General features: G+C 39.5%; 1 long non-coding RNA gene across 1 annotated transcript; it reads right to left on the bottom strand.

Moving 5' to 3' along the window:
- Window positions 1-17,982: 17,982 nt before the first annotated feature.
- On the bottom strand, window positions 17,983-20,444 carry LOC124168218. Its single transcript, XR_006866872.1, has 3 exons — window positions 19,863-20,444; window positions 19,697-19,768; window positions 17,983-18,043 (listed from the first exon to the last, which is right to left on the bottom strand). It is a non-coding gene; the product is annotated as an uncharacterized LOC124168218 (long non-coding RNA).
- Window positions 20,445-22,999: the final 2,555 nt, after the last annotated feature.

Here is a 22,999-nt window from a genome sequence, read left to right as displayed (position 1 = left end):
AGAGAGATAGATTGCAGAACAGACAGATTCCGAATGTCATTTTTTCCACGATCAATAAGAGATCATAACGGCAGCAATAGAGCGCGTAAATAGATTGCATGACTTGTAGTGTAGCCTACTAACCTATGTAAAACTTAATGCATGTTTCTGAATTTCTATTCTATATTCTATTTCTAACAGCATATAGTAGTATAGTTTGTTATTATGCGGAACGTTTCTTGGACGGTGTGGTGTGCATGTGGGGGTCCAGATGCATGCTGCATGCTGGTGATTGATCACCCCCTGCCAAACACCCTAGAGGTGGCTCGCAGGGTAATTTGTAGATGTAGATGTAGATGAAGTTAGAGCACAAAAATGGAAATGGATAGACCTGAAAAAAAAATACTATAAATATTGGAAGTAAGGAAATAAAACTTTGTAAGGTTCACTGTTATTTAATTATGGGCACGACCCGGGTTTCGTAACTTGGTTACATCATCAGGTGACTGATCTTGCATGCCCATAATTAAATAACAGTTAACCTTACAAAGTCTTATTTCCTTACTTCCAATATGGAGAGGTTTCACAAAGTAAAGCCTCAAGTTATTAGTTATACTATAAATACTTGGAAATTTCAGAAATTCTTTCGGAAAAAAATAGAAAATCGGAAGCAACATGTGGCTGAAGTCATATCAATATATGAAGCACGGTACATCTCCGGCTATGGTCTCAGCAAACTGGTAGTAAAACATTGGAAAGAATGTAATTTTTATTATCTAAGGTACTTTCTGTAGTATGTTGGCGTTCGTAAGATATGGAAAGTAAACTACTCTTTAATTTGCGTAAAAGGCTTAGACTAGTTTTCATAAAAGGTGGGGAAATCATCTACCTTACCACAACTGCATGAATGTGCCTGTATTTTCTACATTAATGGATTGAGTATTCCTAATGAGAAACCTATAATAGATTGCTATGCGAATATGTGATGAATCTTACATAAGTACACGGTCTTTTGTGAGATCTCGTCGAGAGAGACAGCCAACATTCATCGCGTTCAAATGAAAAATAACCCCTCGGATATCACCATGCTCCGTTTTTGCTAATTCTTCCGTCTCTGCTGAAGTAAATCAATTACCGGAAGCAATCCAAATACAACACCCTGCAAGAGAACGGCCTTGCCCGACTTGCGCTAGCCTGCTACTGATTGGTCACCTCTTAACTGACACCCTACATCTACACAATAACCTGCGAGTAACATCAAGGGTGTTTGGCAGGGGGTGAGTATATATCAACATGCATTACTTTACGTCTCCTTAGTCATTGATAGTAAAGGCCATTACCATTGCCATTATACAGACATAATACAGCAGTCGCTGTGAGCGCTTACCGATCAATGCAAGTGGACATTACACATGCAAAAATTTCAAATTTTTTTATGGATAAATATCCATGTAGCTGCATAAAACTAATTAGATGCCGAATAGGAAAATAAGGACCAACAAACTAAAAAAAGAAATGGAAAAAAATGATGGAAATAAATTAATAGGTATAGTTGGCTGACCAAGCGAGTCCAGCGATTAATATGCCAACATACTACGATAGATCAGAGCATGTAAATAAAATAAGAGAGATAGACTGTAGAACAGACAGATTCAGAATGTTTTTTTTCCGCAACCAATAAGAGATTATAACGGCAGCGTTAGAACTTACGAATAGATTAGATGACTTGTAGTGTAGCCTACTAACTTATGTATACTTTAATGCATGTTTCATTCATCTACATCTACATCTACAAATTACCCTGCGAGCCACCTCTAGGGTGTTTGGCAGGGGGTGATCAATCACCAGCATGCAGCATGCATTTGGACTCCCACATGCACACCACACCGTCCAAGAAACGTCCCGTATAATAACAAACTATACTAAGTACTATATGCTGTTAGAAATAGAATATAGAATAGAAATTCAGAAACATGCAGTAAGTTTTACATAGGTTAGTAGGCTACACTACAAGTCATGCAATCTATTTACGCGTTCTATTGCTGCCGTTATAATCTCTTATTGATCGTGGAAAAAATGACATTCGGAATCTGTCTGTTCTGCAATCTATCTCTCTTATTTTATTTATATGATCTGATCTTCCGTAGTACGTTGGCGTCCGCAAGATATGGTTAACTTCGTCAGAAAAGACACTGCTCTTGAATTTATCTAAAAGGTTTAGTCTATTTTTCAATCTACGGTCCGACAGAGATTCCCATCCGAGTTTATCTAAGAGGTCAGTTACACTAACAAGACTATCGTAACGACCTTTCACATACCTGGCAGCTCTTCTTTGCACGCGTTCTAACTCTGTTATTAAGCCTTTTTCATGAGGGTCCCAAACACTGGCAGCGTATTCCAAATGTGGTCTAACGAGGGAAAAGTAGCTAATTTCTCTCACTTTGTCGTCGCACTTTCCTAATATTCTTTTAACAAAACCCATTTTACGATTAGCTTGACCGGTTATTTCTCGAATATGCTTATTCCACGATAGATCATTATTGAGTCTAACCCCTAGATATTTCACAGATTCAACTGCCTTTAACTGCGTGCCCCGAATGACATAGTTACGCTGTAGGGAGTTATCCTTCTTCCAGAAATTCATTACGACGCATTTTTCCAAATTTAATTCTAACTGCCAAGCATCGCACCAAGCTTGGATAGCAGCAAGGTCATTCGTTAGTTCATCTATATCTTTGCTGGAACGGATTTCTCTGTAAACTACAGCGTCGTCTGCAAATAATCGTAACTTACTCTGCACTACTTCGCCAATGTCGTTTATATAAAGAAGGAATAGGAGTGGGCCAATGACACTACCCTGAGGAACGCCAGAAGTCACTCTAACCTCATTGGAGACTGCACCGTCTAATACTACTCTTTGGACGCGGTCGCTCAAAAATTCTCTAATCCAGGAAATGACATCTTCGTCTAGACCATAAGATTTCAGTTTTAATATTAACTTTCCGTGGGGTACTTTATCAAATGCCTTTTTGAAATCAAGAAAAATCGCGTCTACTGGAATGTTGTCTTCCCCGGAGACTAAAATATCGTGGGCGAAAAGCGCTAACTGAGTTTCGCACGATCTGCTTTTCCTGAATCCATGTTGATTTCCCATTAATAAGTTTTGCGCGTCTAGGTGTTTCATTACCGAGCTGACTACGATGTGTTCAAGGACTTTGCAAGAGATGGACGTTAAAGATATCGGCCTGTAATTAGATGGCTGTTCCTTGTCTCCACTTTTAAATATAGGCGTTACATTAGCGATTTTCCAGTCATTAGGTACTTCGTGTTGCTTGATGGATTTACTGAATATTAACTGCAAGTAGGGGGCAAGTTCTGAGGCTAGTTCTTTATATACGCGAGAAGGGATTTCGTCTGGACCAGGTGATTTATTTGGACTAAGCGATTTCAATGTATTTTCTATTCCGAGCGTACTAATGTCAATAGCTGGCATCTTACGTAGACAGGGATTGTCATCGGTCTCGGGTGAGTTTTCAGAAGGCTCCGTGAACACGCTCTTAAAGTAGGAATTTAATAAATTGGATTTATCGTAACTGCTTGTCAACACATCTCCATTGTCGTTTCTCAGCGAACATACGGTAGATCGTTTACCTTGAACTTCCCTAACATATGACCAAAATGCTTTTGGGTTATCCTGTAACTGCTCTACTAGTGTTTTTCTTTTAAAATTCGTGAACGCATTCCTGAACGCTTCCTTCGTGGCGGCTTTAGTCATCCTATATTTTTTAATTATTAGCTCGCGTTCGTTAGCGGATAAATCCGTGCTGACTTTTTTCATTTTAGCATGACACGCTCTCTGTCGCCTCAATGATTTTCTCACTTCCGCGTCGTACCATCTCGGTTCGCTGCCTTCTTTTACTATTTTACTAGGGATGTAGCTATTTATTCCCGAAGTTACGAGCGAAAGAAAAGCTTTCCAAGTATTCTCTACATTTAACTTTAATACTGATTCTTGAAACTCGGGGAAAGCATTTTTCATATGACTCTTAAACCCATCAAAATTAGCTCTTTTAAAAATGAAAACTTTACGCTCTTTTTTAAAGTTTACAGCGGTATTTAGAGAAAACTTTGCAGTTACTACCCTATGGTCACTTATTCCTTCGACAGTGCCAACGTTTATTACCTGATGTGGTATATTTGTCGCTAATAAATCAAGAATATTTTCTCCTCTGTTTGGTGCGGATGCTATTTGAAACAATGAATTAGATGTGAAAGTGTGTAATAAAGCCTCGCAGATCACTTTATCCCTCCCACCAGGAATGAAGCTATAAGTTTCCCAATCTATAGAAGGTACGTTGAAATCTCCACCCACAATCAAGTTTCTTTCAGGATACTTGGATGCTACGCTGTTTATTTGATTTTGAAAATCCAACATTGACGTTATATCTGAGTTAGGTGGTCTGTAATACGAACATAATAAAATAGTTTTGAATTTTGGACATTTAATTAAACACCACACAGATTCAACGCTGGTCTCAGTTACGGTTATCGCTTGGCTGACGATTGAATTCTTTACAGCTATAAAAACTCCGCCCCCAACTCGATTAATTCTATCTTTCCGATAAACAGTGAACGATTTTGGGAAGATCTCATTGTCTGAATCATCATCTGTTAGCCAACTTTCTGTTCCAAAAATGACGTTACACTTCGTACTATGAATTAAATGGTGGAATTCGGGAATCTTATTTCTTAAACTACGGCAATTAACCACAGCCACGATTAAAACTTCGGAAGTAGTAATATTGCGATTCGGGATTAATTCTGATTTGCTTTTGTCGAATAGACTATTCACAGGCTCTATACCGCTGATAAATGGAAATGCATGTCTTATTGACACACTATCAAAATGACTTGAGCCTTGACTGCCTTTGAACGTGTTGCTCGTCTGACGCTTCTCGTGCTTAAATGTAATACCTGAAACGCTGATTTTTCTCTCTACTTCTCTATTCTCATTTCTGGAAGAATCTTTGTCTGTGAAAAGTTTTGAACTTACACCTTTATTTTTCAACCCACTAAGATATCTACACTCTGCCCTACTCTCTACTCTAAAAAAGACCTACAGTGCTCAAATATGCTACTCGCTACACGACTAGCCGACTCGGCCGTGTAATGGACTCCCGAACGGTTCAGAGGGATCCGACACGATCGGATTGCCGGCCTAAGGTCCACGAAGGAGGCTCCGATGTCCGTGCAGAAACGACGCAGCCTCTGGTTTATGCCTTCCACTCGGCTCCAAACCAGTTAACCACGATCGATCCTCGGGACAAGACTACAAATCGAAAGCTCAATGCCGACTCCAATGGTCCCACCCACCCGCTTCACTTCGGAATTCAGATCCCGGAGGGAATCTAGAATTTCCTCAGATCCACGGAAGGTGGCATCATTGACGCCGACATGAGCCACGACCCGCAGTCTGGAGCACTTCGTGCCCCGTACCGCCGCACCAACCGCCTGCGTCACCTGAGGAACACCGCCACCAGGGATGCACCATGATTATTAATTTTAACACATGTGGTAGAACAAATTCTAAGAATGCGTAACGTTTTTTGGATCGTGTAGTGTGCATGTGGGAATCGAATTGCATGATTGATCACCCTCTACCAAATACCCTGGAGGTGGCTCGCAGGGTATTATGTAGTTGTAGATGAATACTCTGCGAGCCACCTCTAGGGTGTTTGGCAGGGGGTAACCAATCACCAACATGCAGCATGCAAGAGGACCACCTCATGCACACCGCACGGTCATAGAAATATTACGCATACTAGCAATATATACTTGCATATCATTAAAAAAAACTTAACGTAACGTTTTTTGTGCGATGTGGTGTGCATGTGGGAATCCTATTGCATGCTGGTGATTGATCACTCCCTGACAAACACCCTAGAGATGGCTCACAGGGTACTATGTAGATGTAATTTCATCGATGTAACATCTAAGTTTTCCTGGATATACACAATTAATTATACCACTTATTTTTTATTAGAGCGCGACCCGGGTTTCAAGGAATTATCATCATCTTCAGATGATAATTCATTGAAACCCGGGTCGCGCTCTGATAAAAAATAAGTGGTATAAGTAATTATGTATATCCAGGAAAATTTATAATGGATTGCCGCAAAGTAAAGCAAGAGTTAGTGAATTTTGATGTAACATCTGTCACTGGTACACCTTGAGAATGGATACCTTTAAGAGCGACACGGAGAACATAATATTAAAGCCACACTATATTTCCAGGTCCGATAGAAGCGATACATCAAGAGAGATTTTCTGCCGAACGGATAAATAAGGGAATTCGTTTTTCCCCCGAACCATGAAGGACTTTCATAAACGCTAGTCCCAACCTCGTTAGAGCACTTCATTTTTTAAAAGCTTCAAACGGCTGGGGTCCTAACACCCCCTGCCACACGCCTTTTAGGCGGCTTGCGGGGTATTATGTAGATGTAGGGAAAAAATGACATGTTTAACTCTCTGGCCTGCAGTCTTCTTCTTCCTTTCGTGATCACTTCTACCGTAATGAGAAGGTAAGTGAAGTGTACCTTTCATGTCATCTGCCACCTAGAGGTGGCTTTCTGGATATTACGTAGATGTAGAATGTTGCGGATGGAGATACAGGATGGCGGGGGTCGCCCTACCCCCATTCCACCCTTTCGCTATCTCGGGGACAATCAGGAGGAGGGCGTGTGGTGGCTCCGATGCGCATCTTTGAGCATCCAGCCACTCACGCCACGCCATTTTAACTCCCACCCTTCCCACCCACCCATGCGACAATCCCCTCCTCCCCCCACTTCCGGTCACACGCCCTCCATCAGCTTCCGGCGATGGTCAAGCGGTCTCGTCCGGATACTGCACTCCGATCCCACCCATCAAAGTCACCTCAAACCATACGCGGTCTAGTTTCACTCTCCCATCGTTACCAACACCCGTTTCGAGTAGCGGTCCCTCATAATCCATCCAGATCTTATCATTTAGGTTGGAGCTATAGAGTTTGAACAACATCCGCCCAATCAATTTCGTAAATTTCATATTTTTAATGTGAAAGTCATTAGATACGAACGCCAGCATACTACGGTAGATCAGATGATTAAAAAATAAGAGAGATAGATGGTAAAATTTAGATTCAGAATATCGTTTGATGCGCGATCGGTAAGAGAGTATTCTACTCACTCTGTACGCGATTTTTATTTAAGATTATGTTAACTGTACAGAATTTTGGGTCAATAATTCCTCATATTTGCATTATTGTCATTTTTGTGTTTATGGCTAATAGAGCCTAAAGCATTGAAATTATTTTGTATAGTATGTTATGTTTTTTGCCCAAAAGGTAACAAGCTTGGGAGCAGCACTTTTGATTGTTAATTATTTAATTGATGATAAGCAAAGATATTGTACTCTCCACTTACATTTATGTCTCAGCTCTACAACACGTGTTTAAGGTTAATGTAGATTGCAATCCAATCGAAACTAGTTTTGTACGGCTGTGAATTAAATCAGTGACGTAACTATGGGGGGTTAGATACCCCCCTAAACCTCACGGAAATTAAAAAAAAATTTAAAACCATTGACTAGTTTTGGCAAAAATTACTCCACCTGCTTGAGGTTCAAATTTTAGCGCCAAAATGGTGTGAAATGTATTTCCTGGCAAGTCATTTTTCAAAAATTTTACCAGATTTTGCATATATTTCGCCATCCCATCCCCCCCCCAACGAATATTCATAGTTGCGCCACATAATTAAATTATATCCACGTATGAGTGCCCACGCATATAAGAGTTTGTGAAACTAAAATTAAGTGGAGGGAACGACATCTTTATGGATCATTTAATATGCCGTTCAACGATATTTCTCCAGAAAACGTGGACTTCAATTAATTGTTGTCTTTTTCTCCACTTAAGATGTGTCTAAAATTAGTGCTTTGTCTCTGTGTCTGAAGAAAATTTGTTTTTGAGAGCAACTGGATTTGAGGAAGAGGCGGCATTATCCCCACATATCACTCAGAAAATAATAAAATTAACTTACGCCAAAGTCCCATCCAGTGGAAATATTACATTACCTCATTTAACTTCCATCGTATCGTTGAACCACTTCATTCTTTCTCGTATTCATCCTCCGTGCCCAGAAGGTACTTGGTTATAAATTTATATTTAAGTTTTCTTTAAAGATGAGATTAAACATAAGATACATTAACCGAATATGTGATGTGAAAAAATACCTGAATGAGTCACAAAGAACAGATTATTGAGGATGTAAAGGAGAGAAAATTCGTCACTATGAAAAGGCTAGCAACTAGAAGAGCGGAATGGAGACCTACGTCTGCAAAAGATAGTTTTCTTTAGATGATACTATTCTACCGGTAGATTTTCCTGGAGTATTTTGTAGAATACTTCTTCCTGCTATCTTACCTAACTTGAATTTCCCTATTAAATTCACAATAAGGCCCATCTGTTTCTTTCTATCTGTAAATCCTATTTTCTTAACCCTCCTTCCTTGCTTTCCTAATCTAATACTTGTGATCTTTGCTACTATGATAATAGGGTAGTTTCCTTCATCAAAGAAAACGAAAGGCATCGATTTGCGATTCGTTACCTACCAATAGTTTATTCATAATATAATATAAATAATACCGGTTTAGACGAATGGCAACGGTCAATTTTAACATCATTTGAAAGGCCAGATTGATGCCCATGCGATGCCACTCCACGTGACGTCACAGGGACCTAGTTTCTATACGAGTAGATAGGAGTTTTACATCGTCTGAGGTTACCAATGCATGCATGAGGCACAGAGCTCAGGGAAAAATGTCTTAATAATCACCTATTAAAACTGGCTACGGTCGGAAAGATTTCCTCGTTTGATAAGGTATTAATAATCCTTATTTAAGTCAAGTGCTACCGGCTAGCAGGGTACTCTGCTACCTGCTAGCATCCTGCGTCGTATCAGCGCTCAGAGCCTTGCCCTAAGGACACCTCACTTGCGGCAGCGGGAATCAGAACGACGTCACACGGGAGTTTTCCCGGCATTCATACTTACCCGTCGCGTTTTCGCGCGCTTGAAAATTTTCTCTTTTCATTCAATCGCAAAAAATAGATATCGTCATTAAAAAATCTAAAAGCGTGAAAAACGTACTCCAGGAGTAATAATCTTTCGATTTATGCAATTAAAAAAATAATAGGAAACCACCCTCTTAGGCTCTCTCAAAATGTCTTGTACACAAGGAATAAAGTAGTAGGTACCTATTCTACCAGGAAGTTCCAAAGAATCTATCTTAAATTTTCCCATCGATCGGTAAAACTTTCCCATTCTAAATTCCTGATCAAATTAGTTACATTACATCTCTATTTATATTTTAGCAATTTTTTAGAAATCTTACTCTTCGCCATTGCATACTATCTATATCGGAAATCATTCCTTTATCATACAGGTCTCATGAACTAGCTGCATACTCCAAATGGGGTTTATCACGAGAACAATAACATCGTTATTTTACTTTTTAATCGCATTTTCCAAGAATTATTATGCCCTAATTAACGATTTGCCCGAAAATTTCCTGAATATGTTTACCCCAGTCCTGGGCAATAGTTATTCCTAAATAGTTAACCGGCTTTACATTGACCCACCTCGCTTGATTAGTTGAGTGTGTTTCGATGGGAAAGTATTTCTATTTTCATAAATTCGTTACTATGCATTCGTTAACATTTAACTCTAATCGACAAGTACCACACCAATCTTTTTTGATTGATTGATAGATACTAGATTAATTGCTTACACTTATTACGAATTGAAAAAGATACACATTTCATGACTGCAAGCTAGGTTTCTTTGAAAGAGTAGGTACATGTGTTGGGGAAACCCTCATATGATATATACATTGCAAACATTGATGTAAAGTGCAAATAATTTGCATGTTGATGCATAGTAAACATAGGAAAAAGTACAATTTAGACATAGAAACGAATAATGCAGTAAAGGTGATACCAAATCAGTGCGTAGCGAGGTCCAGGGGGTCCGGACCCCAACCCTCGAAATAGAAACACATATATGCTTCGCTTCAAAAAATAAAATATTTAAGAAATCATAAATTTACATAATATTTCTTTTAAAAATGAAGTGTTTTCGATATGTAGTGAAAAGTGTTAAAATTAGTTTAAAAACCTCTACTTGGTACCCTGTTTTTCAAAAATTCCCTCCCCTGGTGAACAAAATTTGTGGCTACGCCACTATGGCAAATAGCCAATATGAGTAATACAAGGTCGATTTTTATAATCTACTATCTACATTAAAGCATTATGACCTCTTTTACGCGCAAACGATCGGACTCGTTATATACTCGGGATACCATCTAAATTGTACTTTTTCCTATGTTTACTAAGCATCAGCATGCAAATTATTTGCACTTTACATCAATGTTTGCAATGTATACATCATATGAGGGTTACCCCAACACATGTACTCTTTCGAAGAAGCGTAGCTTGCAGTCATGACATGTGTATCTTTTCAATTCGTAATAAGTGTAAGCAATTGATCTAGTAACTATCAATCAATCCTAAACGAATGGTGTGGTACTTGTCGATTAGAGTTAAATGTTAACGAATGCATAGTAACGAATTTTTGGAAAAAGAAATACTTTTCCATCGAAACACACTCAACTAATCAGGCGAAGTGGGTCAATGTAGAGCCGGTCGAATTTTACTCCTTATATAGGCGACGATGGATTTTTTAACCCGAGTGCAAGCCCGAGAAACGTTCGGTGCTCATACATTGCCGAGCGAGTAAATCATGACTCCAACTTTTAAACTTAGATGCGTGTCGGATGCAGGGGGCGTGGCACTTTTTCTCGCCTCGTATATTTCGAACGCCACCGGCATGACAGTCGAATGCCACCGCTGTCGTCTTGCCCCATTCCACGGTCTCCCATCTTTCCCCCCTCGATTCGTCACCTCCCCCTTCCCTCCCCTTTCGTCGCCTGTCCTCGTGCCGGCGATTTATTTATTGCGTCACTTCCAGGGCGGAAGGTGATGTTGAGCGAGAGCCGGATATTTCCCAACGACGCGTCGTCTCGTCGAAAAACTGTATTCCGCCGACGCGAATTTCCGTGTGTTCAATTATTCGCGTCGAAAATTTCACCCACTGCCACACACTCTTGGCATAGGAGGGGAAATACAGAGCTAAATTCTGTTGCCGTCTTCATAAGTATGCATACATATGTAACTGTTCTAATAATCTTACATCTATTAGTGTAACTGACCTATTAGATAAACTCGGTTGGGAATCTCTTTCAGATCGTAGATTGAAAAATAGACTAACCTTTTAGATAAATTCAGGAGCAGTGTCTTTTCTAACTAAGTTAGCCATGTCTTACGGACGCCAACATACTACGGAAGATCAGATCATATAAATGAAATATGAGAGATAACTGTAGAACGGTCAGATTCAAAATGTCTTTTTTCCAAGATCAATAAGAGATTATACGGCAGCGATAAAACTCATAAATATATTAGATGACTTGTGGTGTAGCCTACTAACCTATGTAAAACTTAATGCATGTTTCTTAATTTTATTATTATTTCTAATAGCTTATGGTAGTATAATTTGTTAGCGTACGTGACTTTTTTTGGACCGGTGTGCATGTGGAAGTCCAATTGCATGCTGCAGATGATCACCCCCTGCCAAACACCCTAGAGGTGGCTCGCAGGGTATTTTGTAGATGTAGATACATCGACATAGTACTATCCATGCCGGCTCAAGGGTGCTTGGCAGGTATGAATAGGTTTAAATGTCAGGAGGGGGCACCACTGGTTTCGAACTCTGAGCGAATTGTGGCTGGAATGGAGGTGTTTGGGGAGGACAAGCCACGCCCACTTTTACCAAAGCAATGACAATCCCAAAATGGTCAATGCTTACTATTTGGTGAAATTGTTGGTCATAACTCGTTATTACATTAAAATAAACTATAGAAAGCACAATGTAAAACTTTTTTCTTACCTTAATTGTAAGCTTCGCCATGTTAGGACTCTAACATCTTTTCCCGGGGAAAATGTACATCTACATCTACATAATACCCTGCGAGCCACATCTAGGGTGTTTGGCAGGGGGGTGATCAATCACCAGCATGCAGCATTCATTTGGACTCCCACATGCACACCACACCGTCCAAAAAACGTCCCGTATAATAACAAACTATATGCTGTTAGAAATAATAATTGAATTAAGAAACATGCATTAAGTTTTACATAGGTTAGTAGGCTACGCTACAAGTCATGCAATCTATTTACGAGTTCTTTTTCTGCCGTTATAATCTCTTATTGATCGTGGAAAAAATGACATTCGGAATCTGTCTGTTCTACAATCTATCTCTCTTATTTTATTTATATGATCTGATCTTCCGTAGTATGTCGTCGTCCGTAAGATATGGTTAACTTCGTCAGAAAAGACACTGCTCTTGAATTTATCTAAAAGGTTTAGTTTATTTTTCAATCTACGGTCCGACAGAGATTCCCATCCAAGTTTATCTAAGAGGTCCGTTACACTAACAAGACTATCGTAACGACCTTTCACATACCTGGCAGCTCTTCTTTGCACGCGTTCCAGCTCTGTTATTAAGGCTAAACACGACAGGCACGTGGTGTGATTCTCGAGGTAGAGATGGAGCTACCGTCGAATGGCATGAGCGACCCACTATGACCACTGCAGGAACTTCGTGCAATCATAGATCACCCCCTCCAAGTTTATTCCCCTCATCCCAGGACAACTTCCCCTCACAACGACCCTCCCCTCTCAAAGACCCGAACTCCCGACTCGGTCTGCCGCCGTGCCGGTTCTCTCTTGGTCTCTCGGTTCTCTCCCTCAAACCCCCACTGCTCTCGTCGTTTCAGATACGTAAGGTGGTGTGCGGGCCGCACCAGGTCGCATGATGTGTCTGCCCGAAAACAGATTCTATAGACATATCTGTATATTATTGTGTGTATTGGATGATCGGCCATTTCCTTGAGGACTATGAATTCGGCTTCGCTAGTGGTAGCACGCGTCACCGAAATGACGGCGCGGGATGTTTCCATTCCGTCGATACCCCCTTGAACGCGTCCTCGGGCTCCTATCGTGGAGGCGCATAGTGGTCTGAAAGCGAAAAACGCTGTAAATACAAAGTTGAACAAATTTAGCGAGAAACTACTACCCTCAATTTTTCCTGAAAATTGCCAAATTTACCCTCGTGCAGTGGTTTCATGAATAGTCCACGTCCTCATTTCGCGCCTCCATTGCTTTCTCTGACAGTTGTCCCAAGGGTGAAATGGACTCATTTGCAATATCAGATCCGTTAAAGAAGACTTCATGTACGGACGGTGGCATTCAATAATAGTTTTTAAAGGGCCAGAGATGGCTATCTTGAGAGGATATCTAGAATAATTGTGATGACTTTTGAATTTTAGGTACCTGTTTTATCCTTTACCAAACAAAGAGGCGCAAGAGAGCTTACGAACAAGAATTCATGAGATTATGCTCTCGTTCCCACATATGGTACGTTATATTGCGTATGTCCTAACTGCTGTCAAAGCCGTATTTGCAAATTAAAATGCACTTTATATGCGACGAGGGACTTGGGTCTGTAAAAATGCAAGTTATGATTCGAGATCCAATTTCCAGACGACTTTTGGTAACTTCATATATGCCCTTTCCTACAATAATATCACTCGGGTAAATTGAATCCTATGTTGACCTCCAGGGGCGGATCAAGGATTTTCTTCTGGGAGGGGCACAAGCAAGGCCGTATCCAGGATTTTGTTCTGGGTGGGGCACGAGGATACCTCGTAATATAAAACGAATGCAATGATAATGGGACCGTATTAAATATCATGCATATTTTTGAGGGTCTGGGGGGGCACGTGCCCCCGTGCCCCCCCTGGATCCGCTTTTGTTCACCTCACTCTCTCATAACTGGGGTAAAGATTATGTCCATGGCATTTCACAAATTTTCGAATACCCTTGTACTGAAATTTTGAGAGCTGCATGGACGCAATTACCTAGTGAGAGGGCCTCTTCATCTGACATCATATAAGACTCGGGGTTGCATTTTCTCCACTTGGCAAGGGTCCCTCTTGGTCATTGTAGGTTCCTTTATTAGCTTGGAGGTGGCCTCATTGCCTTCATCCCTTACATTAATATCTGCTGAAAATGAAAGAACTTCAGCGGAATGGGAGGATAAAGCCTTTCGTTTTCCTCCCTGAAAACATACGACTGGACGTCCACCTGCACTGGCTAAACTGGAGCAGCATGTACATTATGCTGCATAAGGAATAGTTATAGATTACTTAAAATCAAGAATGTAAACCTAATAAACTTACTGGATAAGGATGATGTACCCTGCAAGCATTCAAGAAAGTTTTTCGGAAAATATATTACTGTCTTGAGCCATTTTCCATCACGTTTTACGGAATCTATTGTTCACTCTTGAACGTTCATTCCACTTCCTCACGTATTTCCAAATAAATCCATTCAAGAATTCACTATGAAGATACAATGCTATCCTTTGCAAAATGCAATTTTGTAGCAATATATTTCGCCACATAAATGCTTTTGCATTAGATTTTTGCTTCCTACATTTCAATAGGATATCATGCAGCTGCAAGTGTGAAATTTCTTTGGGAGATATTTATACCTAAATTTTTACATAACTTAAAAAAGATCCTAAAATTAGATGGAATTAAAGAGAGAAATTTCGAAAAATATAAACGAAATAAAATGGAAAAGATGGTGTTCCAAGAAGGAAGTGTAAATGAGAAAAGAAGTCAAGTTACAAATAAAATCCGAAATTACGTGAAGTGAATTAAAGTTTTCAATCAAAAGAACAAAATGACCGTTAGCAAAAATAAAATAAGAAACCATTATTTGCAATGCAGTCAAAATAGAATATCAACGTTACTTCGACTAAAATAGATGCTTTTACAGTTGGATGTATGAATCTAACCAACACAGAAAAAAATCGAAGTATTCGGTTTTCAAGAAAAGCAACAGGAACACAACAAATAGAACCGTTCGGCATCGTAGCATAAGAACAACCAAATGTGAAAATGCATTTCAATATGAAATAGAAAATATTCCTGCGAATATCTAAGCCAAAAACCACTCCCATGACCACTCGGTAGACCTTTTGATAGGTATGGGAGGCTAGGAAGTGGAGGCCATGGATCATAGATGGGTCTTGCCTAGATAGAGAGTTTTTTTGTTAATAAAAGAGACCGTTACCATACTTAAAGCACACGACGTTAGTCAATTCTCCGTAGTAGTATATGAAATGCAGTCAAAAGAAAGAAATCTCTCAGTGTACCTCTTTCAGTGCCCAGCGATTGCATAATAAGAGTCATTCGTAGCAATATTTATTAATTTTACTTTTTGGTGATCGTTTTCTATCACGATTAAATCTATTATCCAGATATAAAAGTGAATGTGGTCATATCGCATCCACACGCTTACTCTGTTGCCGTACTCTCCGCCGCCGCTAACCCTAACCGGAGTCGACCCCATGGACCACACGCATTGAACCAGAAAAGTTACTTAGTAAAATAATAATATAGACGTCATTTTTTTCGCAAAAATTCTCATAAATGTCGAGTTATAAACAATTTGGCGTCAATTTACGTGTAATGTAAATGGTTAAAATGTAAATCTGTGACAAGAGAGTAAGGTATTATTAAGATGATAGTAAAAAAAAATCAGCTGCAAGGTTTTGCAAGGATCCGAATAACAACCATTTTGTGCCTATCTGCCGCACGTGTGAGTGTCAACGCGCGAGTATCAGCTTAGTCTAGGCTCACGGTAAAATGTGTCTTCATTTCATTGACGAGGATTACAAAAAAAGAATTTTCATTTTATATATTATTTTCTATTTTATAACTGCCCAAAAGTACCATATGGAGCAATAAAAAAAATTGGTTTTCAATGTTGAGCGCATTCGTGATGCTGGGACAGGAGGAGGAAAATATTTTGGTCAAGGGAGTGGTTGCCACGCAATACTAGGTGATGCTCGTGCCAAGGGAGATAATTTGTCGACGAAGATGGAAAATGGTTGGCTCAGATTAAGCATAAAATGGCAATGGAGGTTCTACTAATGTAAGTCTAGAATACCTGTTTCAGTGAGCTCAGTTTCAAGAACCTTTTGCAAGGAATAATTATTAATTAGCCCAACATATGGAAAACTTATAGCAGATTGAAATTGTGACGGAAAAAAACAGAGAAGTACAGACTGATACAAAATAAAATAATTTTCCTTGAGAAAATATGGACGGATGTAATTCATGTACGGTTGTTTGAGGTACCTATAATTAGTATATCCCGAAATAATGAGAAAAAGCCAGTAGCACAGCGAAAAACAGAAATATAAATCGTGATGCAAAAAGCGCTTCAGGAAAACAAAGTAAAGCATAAACATTAGAATAGAATATATTGGACACGTAAGCTATTGAAAAGAAGCTAAAATATTCCACTTAATTATTTTCTTCAAAAATTTTCAATTATAAATGACACACTAACAACGTCTCGCCTCAAATTACATGATTAATTTCATTCATTTGCGGGGGACCAAAAGGGTTCTCTAATATCCATTGATCTACAAGCTCTAGGATCGATTATCTCTGGCAGAAGAGCCTCCTTGTAGAAAATAAAACAATTTTTGTTCCATTTTCTCCGACCAAAATTCGTCATCCCGTAAAATTCTGGTATAGCGGCAATCTTGCCTCGTCCATACCACGAATTCACAGAATGGCGCACCTGTGGCATGCAATTGACCTTGCACCTGATAATGGTAATTATGAATTTTTTTTAACTGAGAGTTTTTGTCAAGACAAAAGCACTTAATAGTTTTTGCTGCATCTTCCAATGTTAAATTTTCCGCCGACTTGGTACATTTCACTTCAATAATGCCACCGTCATCGGTTATGCCATCCGGAGAAGCGGCAAGGAAACATTGATTTAGGTCAATGAATAATCCCGATGGCGATACTCGACGTCCTGAGATTTGCTCGTACTTCCTTATCGCTTCCTTTTCGTGCATCTTCCCATACTGAGTCGCTTCATTGGTGAACTTAGTGCTGTACAGAAGGCGTTTCACAATCGGGACCCATTTACTTGTCGTGCGCCTTTTGCAGATAATACCGAAGTTGGACGACGATAGGCGATTCTTCCTCTTCCCACCATCTTTCCTGCTCCGATTGACCCTGAGTTTCTTTCTCCAGTCTATTTCTTGAAGCTGGATTAACTTCCAATGATTTCATTAGTGCGGCCGCTTCTCTCTGCAATTCTTCGTTGTCCATGTCCACATTTCACCATAATCAGCTCCATCATTCTTCTTTGAGAGATTTTTTTTGTTTATAAACGCCTTTCTTGGCTAAACACCTCTGCACTGCTTGTATACGCCGAAGTCTTCGCTGGTAAGTAAATTTAAACACCTTGTGGGGACTTTTTCCACTGAGAACTTACCAAGCTGAATACCTCCACATAGGCCAACCTGGAAATCGAGACCAGAACCATAAGCCCTGTGTTGGTATGACCCCCTTTTTCTCCTGTTCACTTGTTTACCACCGGAAAATTTGGCCACGAGTGACATAAAATTATCCGCATGATTACTAGTGTCGTTGGTAATTAACTGCCCTGATTTGCGCACAAGCGGCTTCAAAGCCAACTCAATTTTTTCTAGGCCAGCATTTTCTTCGGCACTGAAAGTCTTCAGGTGCCTGTCAGCAGCTTCGCAAAAGTAATCCCGGCATTGTGCGTGACTCCCAAACACATGCTTAGGTCCATTTTTCAAGTCATTAATTAAGGATTCAACGCTATTTCCTGTTGTAGAATTATGCGCAATGGCTCCGCGAGCTGCTTTTTTTAATCGCAGAATTTTTTGTCTCGTTAAAATGGCTTTTAAATCGGGCCCTTCGTCAACAATTTTAAATAAAGCTTTGGTGTAGCTGATTGCTGAATCAAGACCCGGATTATGCACTTCTTCTGTACTTAAGTCCAATGAGTCCCTGAAATACAAAACAAATCCATATGTATTAAAGCAATAGTAAGTACTATATGCAGCAATTATAGCATATAAAGCAGCTTAGAAAATTATAAACTAAGGGTGTGCTGCAATTCCCAGATGGAATTATATCATTGAAATAACGTAATTAATTAACTTTGAGTTCAGCACGCCAAATGCTCAAAGCTACAGCGAACGTGAACGGATTCAAGGTATTTATTAACCTGGGGTAAAAGTATTCTTCTTCAGAAGGTGATGTATCCCGAGAGTATTCTGTCCATCGTGCAGCGAAACTATACGAATTTTCGTCTCAAATAACCTCTAGGGAAAAGCTTTCATTGAATCTGGCGCAAGACAATACTTCATAAAGGCGTCTTGGATGGGTTTGAACTAGTAGTGAATTGTACTTAATTGCCAAATTTTTAGCCATAATTAACAAGGCTAACATATTATTTTCTAGCAGTGTCCCTTGTGCATGATTGTGTCCGCTAGAAACGAAGTCTTTATCACACAGAGAATAAGGATTCTTCATTGCGTTTAATTTGCATCAAACTTGCTAGCAAAAGCATACGATGTAATTTATTCATCCCAAATAAAATGTATTCATGTATGTCATCTAGCGTGTCAAAAGTATTGTGAAAATTATTTCCCTCTTTGCATTTCAACCTAACTCCGATCGTGTTGTCAAGTTGGACTAGCCATTACGTGGAACGAATCCTCATAACAAGACGCTCTGAGCCATTCATGTAACATGATCCCACACTCCGGAATATGAGCTGGAGTTTGGATCAGGTGTGTCGACTGCCTGACGCCAGTCCCCCTGCCCTCGCTATTTCCCCTCTCAGTTCGAGCGGCCGCTGCCGTTGCCAGCCCTAGTGCGCAGTGAGACTCACATGCCGGATAAATGGGAGGATATGTGGTCCGTGTGGTCGCGCAAGGCTCGTGCGAAGTGCGGTGTGTGTGTGTTAGGAAGATTGGTCTTTGTCTCTATAATTTGAAGCATACAACAGCGGGATGGACTAAAATTAAAATAAAAGATACTTAATTTGAGTGGAAGGAAATTTTATCTTTATCTTCTTATTTGACAGGCCAACCCGCGGAAAAACATAGATTTTCGCTAAATTGTCGTCTGCGCAGTTAAATTTGTCTCAAGATCAAATATGAGACTTTAAATGAAGAATATCAGACCTCAGCGGAGGCTACTTTGAACTTGGTACGCGAAAAATTAAGTTTTTCCTTCAATAATATCGGAAGCGTAGAACATAGAGAGAATTATCAACCAATCTATTTTCGTCCGCCCTATACACCTCCCAAATCCCGTCTATTCCAAAGCTTCACAAAAGGAAGCCCGAATACGATTACCATGCGTTATAGAAAATTAAGTATTACTCAGGACATAAATTTATTTTACGGATATTATTTCTAAAGAACTTTACGGAATATGAGCCTGTTTACCGTAAAGAAGTGGAATTCTAAGAATAATTCTAAGAACATCCTTTGGAACTTAGATATGGTACTTATTCTACAGCAACAAAGTCGATTTTCTTTGATTGGGGTATGTGATTTTGTAATGGAGAATGATTTCATAAGTATTAGAAAAATTCGTATTTAAACTATTACTCAAAGAAAAAATGTGAAATAACAGCTGTATACTTACATTAAGCCTTCAGAATTCAAATGATGAGTTGGGTCTAAATATTATGGATTATCTACAGTGGTACTTAATTTCCTGAAAAGGCGGTGGATAAACGTTAATAAATATTAAAAATTGGCTACAAATAGATAATAATATATGCATTGTATTGCCATATCTGAATACTCACTTCACTCGCCACTTCCTGATACTTTATGCTGACCTCTTCTTCCTCTTTGCCGACAGGAATAAGGCTCCCTTTTTGCTGCGTCGATAGTCCCTCTTAGAATTAGTAGTTTCCATCGATAAGCTTTCTTGTTTGACTCAGGCAAAACCAAAATTCAACAATGAAAAAAATTAGCGTCGCATGGGCACGATCGAAGAAAGTGCGACCAGAATCCCCAGCCGAAGAAATCGAAACTCGATAACTCTCTCGGAGTTGTCTAGAAGTGACAAGATCACACGACTGCAAGATGCTACTTCTTATCCTGTGCGCTCCTGAGTCGTTCGTTACCTCCCTTTAAGTCCATCAAGCAGCTCAAAGCTTCGAAGAAAGAGGGAGGACGCTCCTTCCCCTACCCGACCCCTCCCCCTGCCGTGCTACCGCTGCCTCCCCTTCCTCTTGCCGAGCGATCAAGTCCTTCTAGTACCCTCACCTCGCCGCAAGCGACGCCCTACGACGGCTCCTGTTTTAGTCATTATTATTCGGCAATTTATGACTTAATGCATGTGTATTTCTTGGTTTTAAAACTCGCAATTGACTATTAACGTAGCTGGGTATTTCCCGTTTTGATTGGTTTTTGCTTAACACAATGCGTTCACTTAATTCCTACGTGTTAAAATTGCAATTTCCACTTTATGTAAATTTGGATAAGCTAGGGAGAACATATACATTAACTTTTATGCAATGGCGAAAATTTCACTCCGATATTTTCATTATCACCGCTTAAATTAGAAAACGCGTTTACCGGGCAATCACCTTTCGCCTTAAGCCTTTTTCATGAGGGTCCCAAACACAGGCAGCGTATTCCAAAAGTGGTCTAACGAGGCAAAAGTAGCTAATTTTTCCTACTTTGTCGTCGCACTTTCCTAATATTCTTTTAACAAAACCCATTTTACGATTTTTTTATTAATCACCATGTCTACTTTTTACATCTACATCTACATAATACCCTGCGAGCCATCTCTAGGGTGTTTGGCAGGGGGTGATCAATCACCAGCATGCAGCATGCATTTGGACTCCCACATGCACACCACACCGTCCAAAAAACGTCCCGTATACTAACAAACTAGAGGAGAACTACATCCTGCTCAGCTGAAAATAAAAGTTTATGAAATGAAACAAGTCATTTACCTGCACATATACAGGCGTTAACAACAGAAATTAACAATTACAGTAATAAAGCATATTTTCAACACCACCTGTAAAGTGGCTAATGAACACAGAGTTTATACATTATTAGAAGTAATGCGAATGATGGGAAAAATCCGATGACAATCACCGGCGAAATAATAAGGATTATGATAGCAATCTTCCCTTAATGTAGTTAATTTTCAGAACAAAACTTAGCCACCTCATAATATCAGTCGGACACTGAGTCCAATAATTTTCAGACCAAGATGGCGGAACTTCGACCAAGCTAAAAACTCGGAAACATCGCCTTCAGATATTTACAACCTCCGTGAGTGCAAAAAAAACAATGCAGCATTAATACGATACGTTTTCGTAGTTAACGATAAAAGGCAATAACGCATGCACATGGAGGTATAAGAATTTTTCAGTTCTATCAGATGATGCGTTTATCTCTCCAAATTAACACCATCCATGCGAATAAAATACATGTATTTTATAGACTAAGAGAGTTCAGCGATTGCCTTCATGAGTGATTCGCGGGGTTTGCCTTGGCATGAATGTAAAGAATAATTCGTTAGCATGCGTGGCATTTTTATGACCGTGTGGTTTGCATATGGAAATCCTCTTGTATGGCGAATGCTGTTGACTTATCACCCCCTGCCATACACCCGGAAGGTGGCTTGCAGAGTATTCCGTAGATGCAACTCTATGGGCAAACAGTGGCATGTTTCTTGAATATATAGCACCTACAAGTTTCCAAAGCCATGATGAGCAAAATACCATCTAAATCTAAATCTACATAATACCCTCCAAGCCACCTCCAGGGTGTTTGGCAGGATGTGATCAATCACCAGAATGCAGAATGCAATAGAATTCTCACATGCACACCACATGGTCCAAGAAACGTTACGCATACTAACAATTTATTCCACGAGATTCATTCAAAGGCAAACTTGCGAACGCTTTCTACCAATAAAGTTAGGACACACAAAACATGCAATTAGAAATTATAAGAAAATTCAGAAACATGCGTTAAGGTAACAATTTAGTAGGCTATCCTACAAGTCATAATGTATTTGTGAGCTCTAACGCTGTCGTTATAATCTCTTCTTGATCGTGGAAAAAAGAAATTATTAATATGTCTGTTCTAGTCTTCTAATTCTATTTATGTGATCTGATCTTCCGTAGTATGTTGGCGTTCACAAGATATGGCTAAATTCTTGAGAAAAGACACAACTCTTGAACTAATCTAAAAAACTAAGTATATTTTTCAATCTACGGTTTTGCAGAGATTACGATACGAGTTTTTTTAAGAGGCCAGTTACAAGAGTAGTACAAAGTAAGTTACGATTATTTGCAGACAACGCTATAGTTTACAGAGAAATCCGTTCCAGCAAAGATATAGATGAACTAACGAATGACCTTGCTGCTATCCAAGCTTGGTGCGATGCTTGGCAGTTAGAAATAAATTTGGAAAAATGCGTCGTAATGAATTTCTGGAAGTAGAACAACCCCCTACAACGTAGCTATATAATTCGGGGTACCCAATTAGAAACTGTTGAACCGTGAAATATCTAGGAGTTAGACTCAATAATGATCTATCCTGGAATAAACATATTCGAGAAATAGCCGGTCAAGCTAATCGTAAAATGGATTTGTTTAAAGAATATTAGGAAAGTGCGACGACAAAGTGAGAGAAATTAGCTACTTTTCCCTCGTTAGACCACATTTGGAATATGCTGCCAGTTTAGGACCCTCATGAAAAAGGCTTAATAACAGAGCTAGAACGCGTGCAAAGAAGAGCTGCCAGGTATGTGAAAGATCATTGCGGTAGTCTTGTTAAAGGCAGTTGAATCTGTGAAATATCTAGGGGTTAGACTCAATAATGATCTATCGTGGAATAAACATATTCGAGAAATAACCGGTCAAGCTAATCGTAAAATGGGTTTTGTTAAAAGAATATTAGGAAAGTG

Source organism: Ischnura elegans, chromosome 11 (assembly GCF_921293095.1).
Source record: "Ischnura elegans chromosome 11, ioIscEleg1.1, whole genome shotgun sequence".
NCBI classification, from domain to species: domain Eukaryota; kingdom Metazoa; phylum Arthropoda; class Insecta; order Odonata; family Coenagrionidae; genus Ischnura; species Ischnura elegans.
Note: the sequence above shows the minus strand (reverse complement) of the source record. Positions and strands in the feature narration are given on the sequence as shown.